General features: G+C 35.0%; 1 long non-coding RNA gene across 1 annotated transcript in view; it reads left to right on the top strand.

Moving 5' to 3' along the window:
- The first annotated feature begins 797 nt into the window (after positions 1 to 797).
- LOC108305673 overlaps positions 798 to 18,564 on the top strand; it is a 25,913-nt gene continuing 8,146 nt past the window's right edge. The window contains exon 1 of the long non-coding RNA XR_005200653.1: positions 798 to 1,023. This is a non-coding gene — a long non-coding RNA (uncharacterized LOC108305673). The remainder of the gene's footprint in view (positions 1,024 to 18,564) is intronic.

The following is an 18,564-nucleotide window of genomic DNA, read 5'->3' as shown; positions in this document are numbered from 1 at the left end:
GGTATATGTGCAGAATGTGCAGGTTACTTGGGTATACACATGCCATGGTGGTTTGCTGCATCCGTGTGTGTGTGTGTGTGTGTATGTATATGTGTGTGTGTGTGTGTGTGTGTGTGTGTGTCTGTGTTTGTGTATCTCCCATCGGTTCCGTCCCTCTAGAGAACCCTGACTAATACAGATTGTAGCCAAGGAAATCTTGAAGAAAAAGAGAAACAGGAAGAGAAGGGGAGGACCAAGAGGCAGAGGAAAAGTCAGCAGGGAAATGCAGGAGTGTAGAAGAGGAAAAAAAAGAGGGAAAGGAATCATTCCAGAGGTCACAAGATATGCTATTCCCCAGTTATTCCTGCAGATAGCATCACTATTGCAGAACATAAAACTGGCTTTTGAGATATCTTTTCAGGTTTGTTGCATGCCTGACACATATGATGACTCTACCTGGACCCACCTGCTGCTCCTGAGGTACCACCCAGAAGGTATTAAGAGCACAGGAGAATCATTTCCCATACTCCTATGATTGTACCCTTCCAACCATTCTGCAACAAGAATCCACTGTCTAGCCATCCCCACCCCATTCCACAAACTACCTTTGAGAAAGGGGGGTGACATTCAGCCGGCCGTTCGGGGCGACGGACTTTCCATCCCGGAACCATGGCCCAATTTATCCATAACCTGTGGAGAAGACCCCGGCGCTGGTAAACAGTGTTCTGCTTCTTTAAAAGCCTCTTGTTACCAGGGAGCAGCTTTGACTTTTCACACCGGCTGCACATTTGGTACAAGCAGTGAATGAAGTTGCTGTGATTTATTCGAAGCCTCAGTTGGCCACATTTTGGTACTACGCCAAGGTTGAGCTGATTCCTCCCACCCCTGCTGAGATCCCTAGAACTATTCAGAGCCTGAAAGAAATAGTCAATAGTGCTCAGACTGGTAGCTTCAAACAACTCACAGTTAAGGAAGCTATGCTGAATGGTTTGGTAGCCACTGAGGTGTTGATGTGGTTTTATGTCGGAGAGATCATAGGCAAGCGTGGCATCATTGGCTATGATGTTTGAAGACCAATCTTTAACATCTGGTTATATTTATTATTTGAGTGTTGTTGGACCACGTATGATCAGACTGCTATCTGAATAAAATAAGGTGTGTTAAAAAAAAAAAAAAGCAAAAACTACAAGCCTTCAATGAGATTGATTTGAGTAATAACTCCATCACCCATGTGGTATAGCCACCCTTGTGTCTATTAAATTATTTCTTTGCTGCAGTGCTATGGTCTTTGTTTGTGCAGTGTGCAGCAAGAAACTGTTGGGCAGTTACATTATAAAGAACAGTAAAAAAGAAAAGTGTTTCTGTCAAAAATGACTTTCTAAAAGCTTAGGGGGAACCTCAAAAAGTCAAGTCCCTAAAACGTACTGTCAAATTGAACATAAATACAGAAAAGGAAAAACACACACATACATATACTGAGATTATTCTGCAATAATTTCTAAATGTTGTTCACATTTTCAGGAAATTTCTCACAGAAGTCAAACTGGATGCAAAAACACAGTGGCTTATGCAAAAGAAGATGACATAGGAAATTGATCAGTGTTGGCCCAATGCATGAAGTAACTTTGCATTCATAAATTAATGTCTTTATGCTATATTTTTATAATTCTTCATTTTAACTGTCTTTGGATTATCCAACCTCAAATTGTAACTGTACTGAGTAAAAGCATTGCACTTACATGCACAAGTATTTATTATACTATAGTCATAACAAGAAGAAGCAGCTGGAATCAAAATTAATGAAATACTTCCATAACAGTACAAAGGATCAGAGTTATATGCAGTATCAGGAAGAGATAACCAAAATAAATTGCAAATTAGAAAGCCCAAAAAATTTGTAAAATATTATATAGAATATGTCTCCAATTTTTTAACTGGAGAAAATGGTGTTCAAATATAGAAAGAACAAAAGATAATTAAATAGAATAAAAGACTAAAAAAAGAATCAAACTATAAATAGTGGTTTGTCTTTTATTTTTCTTTTCTTTTGATGTACTTTACTCTGTAAATAGAGCTGGAGTATTCCTTATCCAAAATATGTGGGAACAGAAATGTTTGGATTTTATATATTTTCAGGTTTTGGAATATTTACATTACATGTACTCATTGGTTGAACAAAAGCAAGGAATATTCACTCTGGACATTATGTTGAAGCTCAAAAAGTTTTGGATTTTGGAGCATTTCGGCTTCTCAGTTTTGGAATGTTAATCTAGTATATAATGTATGGAAAAAAATACTATTTGTTTTTAAATAAGCCACACCAGTTTATAATCCAAGTCGCCCTTTTTGGTTTTTCTAAAAATGCTTTATAGAACAGATATTGTATTTGTGTCAAACTAATGAAATATATTTCAAATAAATGATATTTTCTTTCTCTACCCTCTTTGCCTTTGGAGACTAATCCCAGAACATTAAGTTGTATGGCAGGGACTTAGACTTTAAACAACCTGTCAGTCATTTAAATTGCTGATTAATTTTGGCTTGGCACCACTTATCATCTTAGATCAGGTGCTTGATGAAATAATCAGTCATCTGTGCCTACTTTGAGAAATTAGCACGCATGTTTATTTGTCAAAATGTCAAAGTGAGTCTAATTTTTAAGTACTGACCTGTGCAGCATATGTCAACATTTCTCAAGATTAAGAGGATAATTCTTTCAAGGCAACAACCATGACTCTTACAGCAAGACCACCTTGTAAACTTTCCCCATACGTTTTTTACTAGAAGTTAAGTAGAGCTAGAGCTACAGACTGGGGAAATTAGCTCTTCAAAGATTTTATCAGTGCCTATATTGAAGCTAAACTTTTTTTCCTTTTTTGTTTAAAGAGAAACCATTGACTTTCATTTATGTAATAGACTTATTAAATTGAAAGCAAAGTCTAATCTAGGTGTTGGGAAAATAAGCCAGGAATTATTCCTATTGGAAGGGGTGCTGAGCAATTTAAAATGATACCAATTCAGTATTTATGCGTTAATATTTATTGAGACCACTATGTGTGTAAAATGTTATCTCTAAAATTACAAAGAAAGAATGACAGAAGTACCCAGAATTGGAAGTAACAAATTACAGTCAATCAATGTCAGACATCAAGGCATTATTACTTGAAAAGAATGATGTCCTTAACCCAAAAGAGTAGGATCTAAGGTTTCACACTTTTCTAATAGAAGACAGAATCTATGTTGATTGAATACATTCTTCTTTCTAAGAATAGTTCTATTATAAAACTTATATTTTTATTCAACTATATGCTTGTGGTAAACTAGAAAAGTTTACTATTCTCTTAATTTTGTTACTAATATATGTAGATAATATAAAAATGAAGCGAAACAGGAATCATTGTTAATAATCATTTGAAAATACAAAAATTAACTCCAGATGGATTAAAGATTTAAACATAAGACATAACACCATAAACACCTTAGAAGAAAATCTAGGCAATACCATCCAGGACATAGGCATGGGCAAGGACTTTGTGACTAAAACACCAAAAGCAATTGCAACAAAAGCCAAAAGAGAAAAATGGGATCTAATTAAAGTTAAGAACTTCTGCACGGCAAAAGAAACTACCATTAGAGCGAACCAGCATCCAACAAAATGGGAAAAAAATTTTGCAATCGACCCATCTGACAAAGGGCTAATATACAGAATCTACAAAAAACTTAAACAAATTTACAAGAAAAAAAAAACATAAAAAGGCGGTGAAGGATATGAACAGACACTTCTCAAAACAAGACATTTATGTAGCCAACAAAGATATGAAAAAAACCTCATCCTCACTGGTCATTAGAGAAATGCAAATCAGAACCACATTGAGATGGTAATCTCATGTCAGTTAGAATGGCAATCATTAAAAAATCAGGAGACAACAGATGCTAGAGAGGATGTGGAGAAATAGGAACACTTTTACACTGTTGGTGGGAATATAAATTATTTCAACCATTGTGGAAGACAGTGTGGTGATTCCTCAAGGATCTAAAACCAGAAATACCATTTGACCAAGCAATCCCATTACTGGAGATAGGCCCGAAGGGTTATAAATCATTTTATTATAAAGACACATGCACACATGTTTATTGTGGCACTGGCAACCCTGTTCACAACAGCAAAGACATGGAACCAACCCAAATGCCCATCAAGGGTAGACTGGATAAAGAAAATGTGGCACATATACACTATGGAATACTATGCAGCCATAAAAAGGATGAGTTCATGTCCTTTGCAGGGACATGGACACAGCTGGAAACTCTCTTTCTCAGCAAACTGACACAAGAGCAGAAACCAAACACCTCATGTTCTCACTCATAAGTGGGTATTGAACAGTGAGAACACATGGACACAGGGAAGGGAACATCACACACCAAGGCCTGTGAGGGGCTGTGGGGCTAGGGGAGGGATAGGAGGGGGTGAGGGGCTAGGGAAGGGATAGCATTAGGAGAAATACCTAATGTAGATGACAGGGTGATGAATGCAGTAAACCACCATGGCACATGTATACCTATGTAACAAACCTGCACATCCTGCACATGTACCCCAGAACTTAAAGTATAATAAAAAAAAATTATTATTTGAAAATAGATCAATATGCTTCTGTAGAGGAAATCAAAAAGAAATACACTTAAAATTATCACTCTCTTGATTAGGAAATATAATGTCAATACCAAAAATAAGAGGTAGCCGTTTTATAGTTTCTAACTTTTACACATTTTATAAGGAAGATAAACAGGAAAGAGTTGGCTAAGAATGAAGATAAAGAGTTATAAAGTGTCAGCAAGAAGTGAATAAAAAGAAGATTGATTCCATAAATAAATATTTATTAAGCATGTATTATGTTTCAGATACCTGAATTACCAGTGAATAAGAGGCATTTTCATGAAATTCACTAATGTAAGCATCGAAAATTACAAATATTCCTCTATGAGCTGTTTTAGTTATATCCCAAAATTTAATAGGTGTATTTTCATTATCATCTAGTTCAAATATTTTTAACTTTCCATGTAACTTATTACTTTACCCATGGATTATTTAGAAATAAGCTGTTTAATTTCCAAATATTTAGAAGTGATCAAAAAAGATATTTTGCATAATTTTAATCCTTATAAATTTATTGAGGTATTTGCATGGCTCATATGATGGTCTACCTTCATATACTGTATACCTTGAACTGCAATTGCTGAGTAAAAGAATTTAATGGTTAATTGATTGACGAGGGTGACGATAAACCAGAGAAATACATTTCTTTTCCCGGATGAGACTGCCACTCACAGAAGTAAAAAACATATCAACAAAAACCATGCAGAAGTAAGATTAGAAATGCGAGGTGTGGGTGTTAGTGAATTTATATGGACATAGACAAGCTTGCTAGAGAAGAGAAGGTAGTAAGCAGAGATCATAGATATCCTGGATCTGTTGAGAAACTCAAGTACCGATGGCCAGTGACAGTTCACTATATATTATAGATACATCATTCAGATGAGAGGTATCTTAAGATAGCAATATTATATAAAGAAAAGTCAAGTAGATCCAAACGTATGTCTAAAACAAAACAAAAAATAAAGCAAAGGACAAGGTTATGTTTTCTGGCTCAAATTTAAAATTTTTATTTTTACAATTTATATGACACTGAGCCATTATGGCATAATTTTTCGGATCTTCGTTAGTATTGGCATAGAATAGTAAACATCTAATGGAAAAGAGTCAATAGGTCAAGTAAATTCTAATAAATTTACATTGAAACTCAGACAATATCTGAATTTAAAAATGTACCTCCCGCCTTCACAAACACACACACACACACACACACACACACACACACACACACACATACACTTTAAGAAAAAATGGCCAATCTATTTAGCCAGAACATCATATTTCCAAAGGCTCTCCTTTCTAGAGGTAACAAAAAGTAGAATCCTCTAATGGAGAAAGTCTTTACTCTCAGAAGGAACAAATAGGGGACGCTGTGATGGAAGATGTCCACTTAGCCATCAAGATCAGTCAATTGGCTCAGTGCTCAGTGGAGCACAGAGGCCTCAGGCACATATCTCCAAGTCTCTTACACACAGGTTACAGAAGCCTCATCTCTTTTTAAACTCATATAATTTTTCCAGGAAAATAAGAAGCATTAGTCATAGCCTACTTAAGCAAATATGCTTAAAGGCCTTGAAATCACAAGGCAATTACTCTGGGTTTGGGAATAGTGACATCTAATTAAAATGTTAAATTAAGTTCAGTAGTGATACCAACTTGTTTACACATTCAAACTAATTTCAGTAAAGTAAATTTAGCCTACAGAGATCATATACTTTGGCACTATCTATTATAATAAAATTATGAATGAGATTTTGAGATTAGATGATGACTAGGTAACTCCTCCAATTTCCCATCGAAAGACTCACTGTGGGGGAGAAAGAGAGGAGGAAAGAGAAGGGGGAGGAGAAAAGAAGGAAAAGGGAGGAGGGAGAGATGGAGGGAAACCTGTACACCAAGAGATCAAAACTTCTAACTTCCTTGGAAGCCAGCAATATTCATCAATGCTTTGTCAGGCCTCAGAAAAAAATTCCACTAATCAAAGCGTAATTGAGTTCCTGAAAACAACCTAGCAGAGCCTTACATGTACTCCTTCTACAGTGATAGAGAATATTCACAGTCCAAAAAGTCCTGGTAGTTAGCCTTTATCCACTTCATGCCCCTTCTTACAAAATTTCTTATTTTCTTATCTTCATGGTGAGAGATCTATGCAAGCACCAGCTTGAATGTGTTAATCAGTACTAATACTTTGTATTTTTACAACATGAACCAGGCTGATCCGGATCTTTTTGCAAAGGGAAACACCAAAATATGAATTAAGGAAGAAATTAAAAACAAAACAAAACTCATTACATTTTAGTGGGGAGATTAAGATATTTGGTAAAAGTGTGAAATGGAATAGACTTCTGGGAGCTCTGAAGTTGATGTATTATGTAAAGAGGAGTCATGTGAATCAACACAGGTAATTCCCCAACACAGAAATAAGTAAACACAGGGAGGGTCATTGTGCTGAGCTCTCCCCTACTAGTATCTTCTAGTAGAGGAAAGTAGTATTGCCAGTTCCTGAAAGGAAATCAGAGAGCTGTAGGGCAGCATTAAAGGAACCTCCATTGAGAGGTTTATTTTCAATGAATTAGGATTCTAAGATGGGTAATGCACTGATGCCAAAGAGATATCATGTGATCAGTTGTTTGTAATGAGCTGATGTGTTGAGTTGAAGATTACATACACTTTTAAGATTGAACCGTCCCCAAGATTTCTCTATCCATTGCCTATGTTAGAGTCTTTACTGGGAAAGCTACTACCGCCATGCAATCTTGCCACAATATCCCCACCTAAAAGTGTGCTTTCCTGGCTGTAGCAGCTGGTCTTAGGAAATGCAAACTCCAGTGAGTAATCTCAGTCTTCTTCAGTCCTCAAGTCTGGGGGAATCGCCTTCTGCCACTATACAAAAGAAGGAGCTTTAACAAGTTTGGTTCAGGCAGTTACTTGTCAATTCCCTTACTCTATTTAATTATGGTCATCTAAGTAGATAGTGAAAAAAAAGTATACCCTTTATATAATATTTATACCTCTTCAAAGATAAATGCATACTCAGTGAAGGATGACTTCTTGATCTCTGGATATTACCATTCTCCTTAATCAACAGGACTCTACAGCAGGACTGTGTGCCTTTGCCAAGTTCAAAATGTTGATAAGTGGCAGAGCTAGTATACAGATTCAGATGCGAAAACCCAGATTCTCGACTACAACTTCATTTAACTTGGACACCATAGGATTTGGAATTACAAAAAAATCTAAGAGTGTTGCATTTTAATCATTTTGGGGCCTGAAAAATTTTACATCTTTTCCTACTTGATGCTTTCTTGATCTTATTGATTTTAACAAAAACTATGATAAGCCTTCTTTTTTTATATTTCCACCTTATCTACTGCCTTCTTAAAAGTTTCCACATAGAATACCCAGATTAAGAGGACCTTCAAGTGATACTATTTATCAGTATATCCTAAAATATGTGAATATGTTTTATCTTTAAACAGATTGAAAAGACTGAATCTTCTTCTATTCAACAGAAAGTCATATTTTTATTATGTAAGTAAAGTATACTTGTGTATTTGTTCTTATACCAGTATTAACACAAAATACTTGGTCAAGGTCAATGCCATCTAAACAATACTATAATCATGTGAAAGCCTAACCTTAAGTAAATTTATGGAGTTTGTTTTAGGTTACCAAGTGCCTTAATTCTACACAACTTTCACAGATTTACCATGCAGGTTGCAACTCTCTCCTCTTTCCCCACTGAAACTTATTTGTTCAGGGCATCCTAACAAACATCCTAAACTTCCAGCCTTATAGAAGAGTCAACTGCCAAGAACGAAATGACTTCATGGTAGAGTAATTAATGTACATCATTCCTTGTTGAAGATATCCTAAGGGATAATATTATATAAGGTAGACACAATGCATCTGGTCATGATGAGACATGGAGAATGTTTAGAAGACAGAGTGAAATGTTAAATGGCTAAATTTTCACAGAGGGATGAAGTTAAGAAAACCCAAAGAATTAATCACTACCTAGAAGAGCAAGCTTTGGAGGGCCTCAGATTTCAATGACAGGGCATAAAAAAAATCCAAAGAAGCAATGAGAAAATGAATCAACGTCTCACTGACATAGACCTTTAGGAAGGAAAATAGTTCTACTATAAATATGGTCAAATTGTGACACAGTGATAAATATGTAGGCCACCACAATCTTTAAATGTTTTACTATTACTTGGCAAAGCAAGATATTCTGATCTTCTTTATTGAGTTTGTTTCCCCCTCCCTAATTGTAACATCCTTAATTGTACCCACTGGATTTGATCATGTTAAATTCTCACCATTAGTTTGATTATAGAAAGAGCACTACACATTTTCTTCCTTCATCTTCCGCCATGATCTTATTCATCAAAAGTGATTAGATCTCAAGCAAGTGCAGAAGCACTCTCAAAAGCAAGAAAAAATTACTCTTTTGCTGCATTTTTTTTTTCTTGCTCTAAGTCACTTTATGTATCTGGAAAACAAAACAAGTTTTATTGTTAATAAAACACTGGTCAATAAATTCTCCTCTCTTACTTAAGACCTCCTTGCCTTACTGCAAAAACATGCTCTTAACTATTTTTAAGAAAAAGTAGAAACTTATGTTGGATTAAACATGTTATTTTGTTTCATTACCAATAGAATATTGGAAGTGAAACCAAACAGCAAATAGCATTTCTACTTTTATTTCCTTGTAATTCTAAAGACAATTGTCACAGAGAAGGTTATTTTTTTCTACTAAGCAAAAGATCTTGACTTGTATAAACTGATTAAGAGGCTGTGAATGATTCGAATAAATTATGCTTTTCAGTGCTACAAACATCAATAGCAGGTGAAAGAGGGAAAGAAATGGTTGAGGGTATGCACAAGACTGTCCTGTTCAGGAGGCTGGTGGGTGGTTAGACTCATGATATAGCATAAGTATTTGAATAATATCAAGGGAGAAAGGAAAGTAAATCTGTTGTGCCAAAGAAAATTCTCTCCAGCCACAGCAGGGATTGAGGCACATGTAGGGATAGTTCACACTGGGCATGCTTTACTCGAGAACTACCACAATTTCATATCTGCCAAGGGATAAGGCCCTTGAAAATCCTTGGATTAATGGCTTCCTAGGTTTTTCTAGGTATTTTTTTCTCAGCCTGCCGCTGGCCTTTTGCTTCTCTGGTACAAATCAGTTCATTGCATCTGTCTCTCTTTTGTCTTTCTGTATTCAGGCCTTAACTATTTCTCCTAGGGAATGTTCTCCCAGAACAAAGCTAATGAAATCTCAATGACTACATTTTAAAGTGCCTTTAACCAAAGAAAAGGTTTAAAAAGGCGGAGGGGAGTAGGGTGGGGAGGATGAGAAGGAATATAGAGAAGAACTATCTGGGGAAAGAAAGAATTTGGAGAATAGAAAGAAAAAAAGAATAAGAGGTTGTAGAGACACCATGATACACCTTCCCTAAGGGGTATGGGGAAGAGGACATGGCCAAAAGTAATTAACTTTTAGGTTTGATACTCAATTCTACTAGTAACCTATTTCTTTCTAATCTAAAAGTTTAGAACCACTTTATCAAATCCTGTTGGCATTTTTACTAGAATTTCAATCTGAAGTAATATATTTCATTGTTTAAGGCCATTTGAGCGTAGTCTTTAGTTCACTGCAGCTAAATAGAGAAACAAAAAACAATGTTTTTAAGTATATTACAATTTTCCTAACCAATAGTTAGCAAAAGCAAATCTACATACAAAAGAATCAGTGGGTAGGCTGTCAGGCTTCCAGTTAGATTCTTTGAAATTCACTCTTTGCTAATTTCTTCCTATGTTGAAGAAAAGAAAAGCTATAGTTGTCTGTTTGTAGCTTTCTTCTTCACAATTTTAATTGTCCTTCTGACTTGAAGTTTTGCATAGAGAGAAAGAAAATTGACCTACTGCCCTGACAAACAAACATGCTAGTGTGAAACGCTATCTCCTTGGCATGCTCTGGTCATTCTCAATGCTGTTGACAGTTTCTCTTAACCATTTCCATTGTAAAATAACCCTCAGTAATCCAGCTGTAGTGACCCTCTTTGCTGTATCCAGGTGTTCTTAAGTCCTAAATTGATGCCTTGCTTTCCCCAAGATCTCCCTAACAGGGGCCCTCCCAAATCAGATTTAGTGATAAGTTATACTTTGTACTTTCACTTGACTTACTTTTCCCCATCCCAATCCTCTTGAACCGCTTCTCCAAATGGATCAAGATCAGTTCCAAACTGGCACTAGGAGCAACTTCTTCACCTTCCCTTCAGGAACATCTGTTTCCACTATTTCCACAGCAGTTTGAAAATATGTAATAGTTTAAATCTATACTATCACCATGCTTTAATTCAAGATATGTAATATTCTATGGTAACTATGTTAATAACCATATAGAATATTCAACTGAGACCATAACTCAATCTTTCAGAAATATGTATTCAACATTTTCTGTGTTTTAGATACTATGTTGAAAAGCACTAAATGTTGAAAATAGTATTATATGATATCATGCAAAAAATCTACCTTTTCATGATAATAATATGGAATGATAGAACTTTATGTGTTATTACCTATATTCAACATAAGATTTGTTAAAATTGGTTAAAATATGTAGATATCATCTGCTTCAGTCATACCTCACTTTCTCTAGTTTGAGATCATTTATTCAATAATTAATATATTATATTCTGCATAATTACATATTATTTAGAGCTAATATGTTATCTCTTTTTTAGGAAAGTGGAACACTTTACCTATTAATTTAATGAAGCCTCTACCTGTTAAAAAGAAGTAAATATTAATCTTATCATAAGCTAATCTTCTAAAATATACCCCCTAGTATTACATCTCTATAAATATATTATCATCTCTAATTTCTGGAGTTTTTTTCTTTAAAGATTACAAATTATATGTTTGCTCTCTGGCCTGCAGAATTCCTAGTATCATAAAAAGTAAAAGCATATCATTTTATCTTTGCAAATTAGTATCCCTTATTTCTCTGTGAAGGAATTAGGGAAAAATAATTAAAGCATGAAAGTGATTGGCATTCAAATGTGACAAAGAAAATATCCCATAGCATTTTCCCTGTCTTTCCAATTAATCCTTTAACCTAAATTCCTAAGTTCCAGAAACTTTTTCTTGTTCTCTTCTAAGGTCACTCACATAAGCCATCCCACACCACATCTTTTTTCTTTTCTTTTCTTTTCTTTTTTTTTTTAATGAGACTGAGTCTCACTCTGTTGCCAGGCTGGATTGTAGCGGCGCAATCTCGGCTCACTGCAACCTCTGCCTCTGAGGTTCAAGTGATTCTCCTGCCTCAGGTTCCCAAGTAGCTGGGACTACAGGCACACACAACGAAGCCCAGCTAATTTTTGTATTTCTAGTAGAGACAGGGTTTCACCCTGTTGGCCAGGATGGTCTCAATCTCCTGACCTCAGTCTCCCAAAGTGTTGGGATTACAGGCATGAAACACTGCGCCCAGCTCCACACCATATCTTAATTCCTTAGTCAAGTAAATTATGAGTCACATATACATTTGAAGCCCAATTCCAGGAATGGAAAGAGAAAAGTTTTTATTTTTCTATTACCTACCACTAAGAATGTAGTAACTCCTGGTTGTGAGGTCTCACATTTCTTTGTGGACAGATAATTACAAAAATTATCACTTTGCTTCTGCTGAGAGCTGCCTGCTACCTTAATACACAGTGAAGTGAAAATTTTGTAACTGTCACTATTTTAAAAGGTGATAATTTATATAGTTACCCAGAGGCATCATGTGATCCTATCAGTTGGCAAGATGTGATACAAGTGCGCACCTCAGGATGAATACAGAGGTTGTCATGGCAACACTGAAATTTGGCGAACTGCTCAAAAAAGCTAAAGTGTTCTTGGGAATGCCAGAAATGCATGCGAATATGGTTTCTACTTGTATGCTTTACTGACTGACCGCCTGCTCAGAGTGTTCTAAGAAATGTGCAATCAGATTTACAGTTGTGCCTTTGGCTCTGGCTTACAGCTCTCTGCTCCTTTGACTCACTGGGGCTTTGCATCACTCCCTTAATCCCTATTGCATTGAACATATGGAAAATATGTGCCATCCGGTCAATATCAAGATGGGTTTTTAATTTAAGTTTTAGCAGTGGGAAATTTGAAAAAAAAAATGTGTAACAATTTAACCAGCAATGCAGTGAAGTCTGAAATATATAAGGAACACCAAAATTAATTCCATACTTTAATTGAAAAATTATTGACTTCCCCCAGCCTTCCCCTGGAGAATGAGGAATACAGAGAAGACAAATTATTTAATATACCATCATATTTTAGAGTTGTGCCCAAAAATGTATTAATTGTTAATCTCACATCTAAACATCCACTCATAAATCAATATGGATGGCCTTGAAAAGCCATGAAAAGATTTAACTTTCTTTGCTCCAAAATAGAAGAGTAAAATACTTCATAGAGGTTCAATTAGCATGACAACATAGTTTATGCACCTTATTTAATAATTTCTAGCTGTTTCCAGAGTAAAATTTTAGAATACTTATCTAAAGCTTTTGAGATATTGATCATATTGAATTTCCTTATCAAATTATCTCCCCAAATACTTCCAAGGCAACAAGCCCTGAATGCTGACTATGAACGTGGTACTATTTGATTGGTCTTCAGAAAACAAAATCAAACAGGGTAGTCACACACATTTACTCCAACAAGTTTTGTGGCATACAAAGGTACTATACTAAACAATTTGTATTTTACTACACCGTGCAGTGTTGATTGTTATTTGGAGACATGAAGACAAGATGTAGACAAAGGAGAAACGTGAACATAAAGGCAAAGCTGAGAAGGAGCAGTGCTTGAGAAACAGCCTGCTAAGGAGTACAGGGCTGTTGGCTATAAGGCCTGGGTGGGGAGTTTCTGGAAATGAATATAGGGACGGAGGTTTCAACCATGTAATGAAAGGCATGGAATGTTTTAAGAAAATATGTGATATAATAATATTGGTATCTCTGATGTTAATGTGGAAATAGATTGAAATGCAGAAGATCAGAGCTGAGGAGACCAAGTAAAAGAAAGTGAATAAGGACAGAACCAAGTGGGGATGAAGAGAAGAAAACTTGACAATTACAATGTTGATGAACACTATTTTCCTAGTGCCTAGTGCACACTTTCAAGCCTACTGCTTTTAAAATAGTGTCTTATTTCACCGGCCCCAGACGCTCCTCAAGCTCTATTATACTCCCCTATTCGTAGATGAGAAAATTCAGCACTGAAAAGTTAAGATTTCCTCCAAGGTCACACAACAGATAAAGAGATTTTTGAATCAAATCTAATTTTGGAGGCGCACTCATTGAATAACGATAAAGAGGGAAAAGAAGAAGATGAGTTAATGGTTTTCTTAGCAGCAAATCTGTCCTCTCAATCTTTACTTTCTATATTCAGTACCACTTTCATTAAAGTAAAAAAGAGTAACGAATCATTTGCATTGCTTTTAATTAACTTCATAGGATAATAAAGAAATCACAATGCAGTAAAATGGGGATTCATTAACAAGTATTATAATATTATACTATTTTAGAGTCTGAGAAAGTTTCACAAGTATAATGTTTCTTTCTAATTTTATCTTCTCATTCCAAATACCTAGTATGGTGGGCCAGGTGAACATACAATATATTGTTTAATGGAGAGGCTTAGATATCAACTACTCCCATCTCCTCACTTATAAATGAGTAACCTGAGATCCAGCTTAGTCCTGTGACTTGATAAAGCAGGCCACAAAAATCACATCTTCTGACTTCAGTGAATCCAATATCATTTTTATAAATAGTTAATTTATTTTTAATAGAATCATTACCAGAATAGCATAGAGAATCAACATTACAAATATGTACTTTAATGTATAAGAGCTCAATTAGAAAAGTATAGTCAATGGATAAAATGTACTTGATAATAAGTCTATGAAAAACATTTTTTACCACTAATTAGAAATTTGCTTGGTTTATCCAAACTCTGGCATTATGCAGAACAATTGAACATTTATTTATGTTTCTTTTAATGTATAATTTCTGACACCGGTTTGTTGAAACATTTTAACTTGCTTTAGTTCTCTATGGCCATATATTTATATTAAAATTCACACACATGTGAAAATGGAAAAAAGGAAATGACTTGCTACTATCTGATTCTGCGGCCCATGTTTTCATTATTATTATATAATCAGATATCTCCTGACCCCATTGGGCCATAATGGGAACTACCAATAACAGGGAGAATTTTGTCGTTTATTTGAGGATGAAATGTTTCCTCTCAGAGGATTTCAACATGTTCTCCACACAGAAAACATGCTAATAGGATACTTTTGAGCATAATTTTTATGCATTTGGTTTCTTTAAAGGGACCAACCAGACCCAGCCTCACCTTCCTCCTGTGTGGAGCTCCAACAGCAGTGTTCCAGAAGTTCAACTATAAGGCCTAAGGAATGTTTTTGCACCAGACCCCAGAAGTAAAGTTTACCAGTCAGTGGAATCCTGATATTAGGTTTCAGAAAGTGTCAAACTACCAAACAAGAATGAGGTTCCTCCACCATTTCAGCAGAGGGCACACTCTTGGCAGCTTTTGTAGCTGGTTGCTTCCTGGATGTTTTAATACCAGTTGATTTGTCAGCAATGAGCCATTGTAGCAATGCTGTCAAAGTATGGATCCCAGACTGGTGGCTGCAAACTTTTTATTAACAGATTGATGCTCAATAAGAAGATATAAGTCAACTGTGTCACTAAGTATACTATTTAGCAGAGCTGGTATTATGTGTGTTGGGAGAGAGGCAAGACTCAATGAAAGAGGCAGTACATTGATTTTCATTCTGATGTAAGCCATCTCATCTTTGACTGGGAATTCACAGAATTCCTTTCATAGCTGACCTATCTTCTCATTCTGATGGAGGTCTGCAAGCTAAAGGCAGTGTTGATGATGTTAAGCAGCAAAAGAGCGACCTCAGAAGGATTTCAAAATGGCTAATTTTCTTGATGAAATTATATATAATTAGCCTAACATAAGTAAGTGTTGTATATTATATTAAGAATGAAAAAGATGTACACTTAGTATTGCTGTGACCTGACCCTTTAAAATGTATTAAGTTTCTTTCCATTGGCCTTTTAAAACTTACTATTTCATCAATATTCAAATTAAGAATTGAAAATTAAGAATGTTCTGAGATGTTGCTATAAGATGTGCACACCAAGACGTTTTGAGGATTTGATTATTATTGGCTACATGTTCATGATTTTCAAGCCAAGAATTAACCTTTACATTATTGCATGAATAAAGGAAAGGACATTTTGTTTTCAGATTTTCCATGGATATCAACCTTTGATGAAAACCAAATTTTTCTTTCTTAATCTGGGCATAGTGGTAATTTTTAAATTATTAAATGTTCTACAATGTTCTAGATTATCACTGATGCTAGCTATTACAATACAACAGAGATGCAAGGCCTTAATGAGCCTTACCAAATGAATTTTATGTGCTTGGACATTTCTTGGTTCTCAGACATATTTATTTTTATTTTCATGTTTATTTTCAGAAAGTAAGTTAAAAACTGAAGTCAACGCAGTATAAATACTTTGCTTTCACATCAATTTCTAAGATAAAAGGGGTAGTTTAATGGGGTGTGAGAAATAGCATTAGTTTTATAAGGACTTTTGTTGTCAGAGTGGAAGATTTTAAGAACATTCCCTTGTAAGAAGAAAACAATATAAGAAAAATATTACAGTCAACATTTTTTCTATTGTTTTAAAACTATTTGGCTGTCATGTTTTCCATACTGTTCTAGATTAATCAACGATCTCAAAAGGCTACAAAACTGAAACAGAATACTAGCAACACTTTAGGACTCAGAAAGAACATTATGAAATAGTAACTTATTACACTTTGTGGTTATGTAGGTAAAGCCAATTTTCCTTAAAAAGGCATGGGCGTTTTTCTTGTAGATTCCCTCATTCTTCCAATCAGATGCTAAATGGTTGGAAAACAGAATGCTATTAGCCATTGAATAATATATTATATATCAGCTCCTAAAAATGCAATCTCTTTGAAATAGTAGTTTCTGTGGTTGGTTGCAGACTCCAGAAAATGAGTTATGCAAATTCTAGAAGATTCTTAACATCAACTAAAATAATAAAATACACACTTGGGCAACTTTCACACATTGACTATGTACACCACTGTAGAAATCATTAGCTACAGCATCTGTTAATAGTGGAAAATTAGCAACTTTATCTGTCTAAAGATAATAACATTTCTGAAAAATTTCTTCAATTAACAGTTGTTAATTAATTCCTCCAATTAACAGCAAATTATTTTATCTGTTGCATGTTGAGTTGCTTTGAATTTTTTTTGAAATCCTTAAAATGAGCTTTTAATTGAGCAAAACAGTTTTTAATAACTTCACACGTAAATAAATCTAGGTGGTATTACAGTATGACTTGGAAAGTGTATAAAGTCTAAAAAGAGCAACAATCAGCAACACAAGAGGCAAGGTTTTTACAGCTCTATTTAATTTTCATGAAGATTTATTTATCATTTTTTTCCTTTTATAGATTGTGCTTTTTGTGTCAAGTATAAGAACACTTTGTCTAGCCTTAGATTCTGGATATTTTCTTCTCTGTGTTTTCTAAAAGTTTTATAGTTTACATTTTACAACATTTCCATCTAGAATTCATTTTGAGTTCGTTTCTATATAAGATTTGACATTTACGTTAAGATTCATTTTTAGTCCATGGATATCCTATTGCTCTAGCACTGTTTTTTCAATGTGCTGTCCTTCCTCCATTGAATTTCTTTTGCACGTTTGTCAAAAATAAGTTGAATATTTGTATGGGCCTATTTTGCTTCCTCTATTCTGTTCTTTCTACAAATTTCACATATTTGATTACTGTAGCTACATAGTGAGCCATAATATTGGGTAGAGTGATTCCTTGAGCTATATTCTTTGTCAGGATTGATTTATTTATTTCAGGAATAAACCTTTCAACATTAATTTCAGAATAAGTTTGTCTACGTCTAGAAAAAACCTTATGGAGATTTTGATGGGAATTACATTAAACCTATAAATAAATTTAGGAAGAATAAATATCTTTATCACGTTAATCTTCTAATCCATGAACACAGTCTGTCTCTCCATTTATTTAGGACTTTGATATTTTTGAACAATACTGGAAACCTTCAGCATGCATACCCTATACATATTTTGTTTAAACGAATACCTCAGTCCAATTTACCTGCTAATAGACACTCTTTCTTCAACTACTATATGGATTCTTCTTACATTTGCAATGATATATTTCTTAATAATATTAATATTTATCTTATTAATATTTCTTAATAATCTGTTTGGAAATCTAAAATTCTACTTATTTCTGAGATAGTCTCTCCTTTCTTTTTGCTGACAAATCTGCTCTATATTATGTGTTATTCTCAAAATCTTCAACTGTGCTAGTATAAGCTATAAGACATGTTTTCTAAATTCGTATTTTGATAGCCTGTGTTATTTTAAACAGATGAGGTTGCTAAACATGGTTATTTAGCACAAATGGTTTGAAGAATTAGCCAAAAAGAATTACTATGCTTTAAGAAAATGGAATGAGCAGAGGAATCCAAGATGGCCGTTTAGGAACAGCTCAGGATTGCAGCTCCCAGTGAAAGCGCAGAGGGTGAGTGGACACCGCATTTTTATTGCCCACAGACTAGGAAATTCCCAGGCGAAGGAGCTCCACAGGTCGCCAGCGTGGCTGTTTCAGCCAGCGTGGCTGTGTCAGTCGGCGCCGCTGCTTTGCCCCGCAAGGCTGCTTTGTCAGCACCCTGGCGCAGCAGTTCTCCATACAAAATACACTGGTCTGGGTGCCCTTTTGGCTGGCGATTGGAGC

This window comes from Cebus imitator, unplaced genomic scaffold (assembly GCF_001604975.1).
Source record: "Cebus imitator isolate Cc_AM_T3 unplaced genomic scaffold, Cebus_imitator-1.0 Scaffold65, whole genome shotgun sequence".
Classification (NCBI taxonomy): Eukaryota; Metazoa; Chordata; class Mammalia; order Primates; family Cebidae; genus Cebus; species Cebus imitator.
The sequence above is the reverse complement of the archived record's forward strand: the minus strand, read 5'-3'. Positions and strand labels throughout refer to the sequence as shown.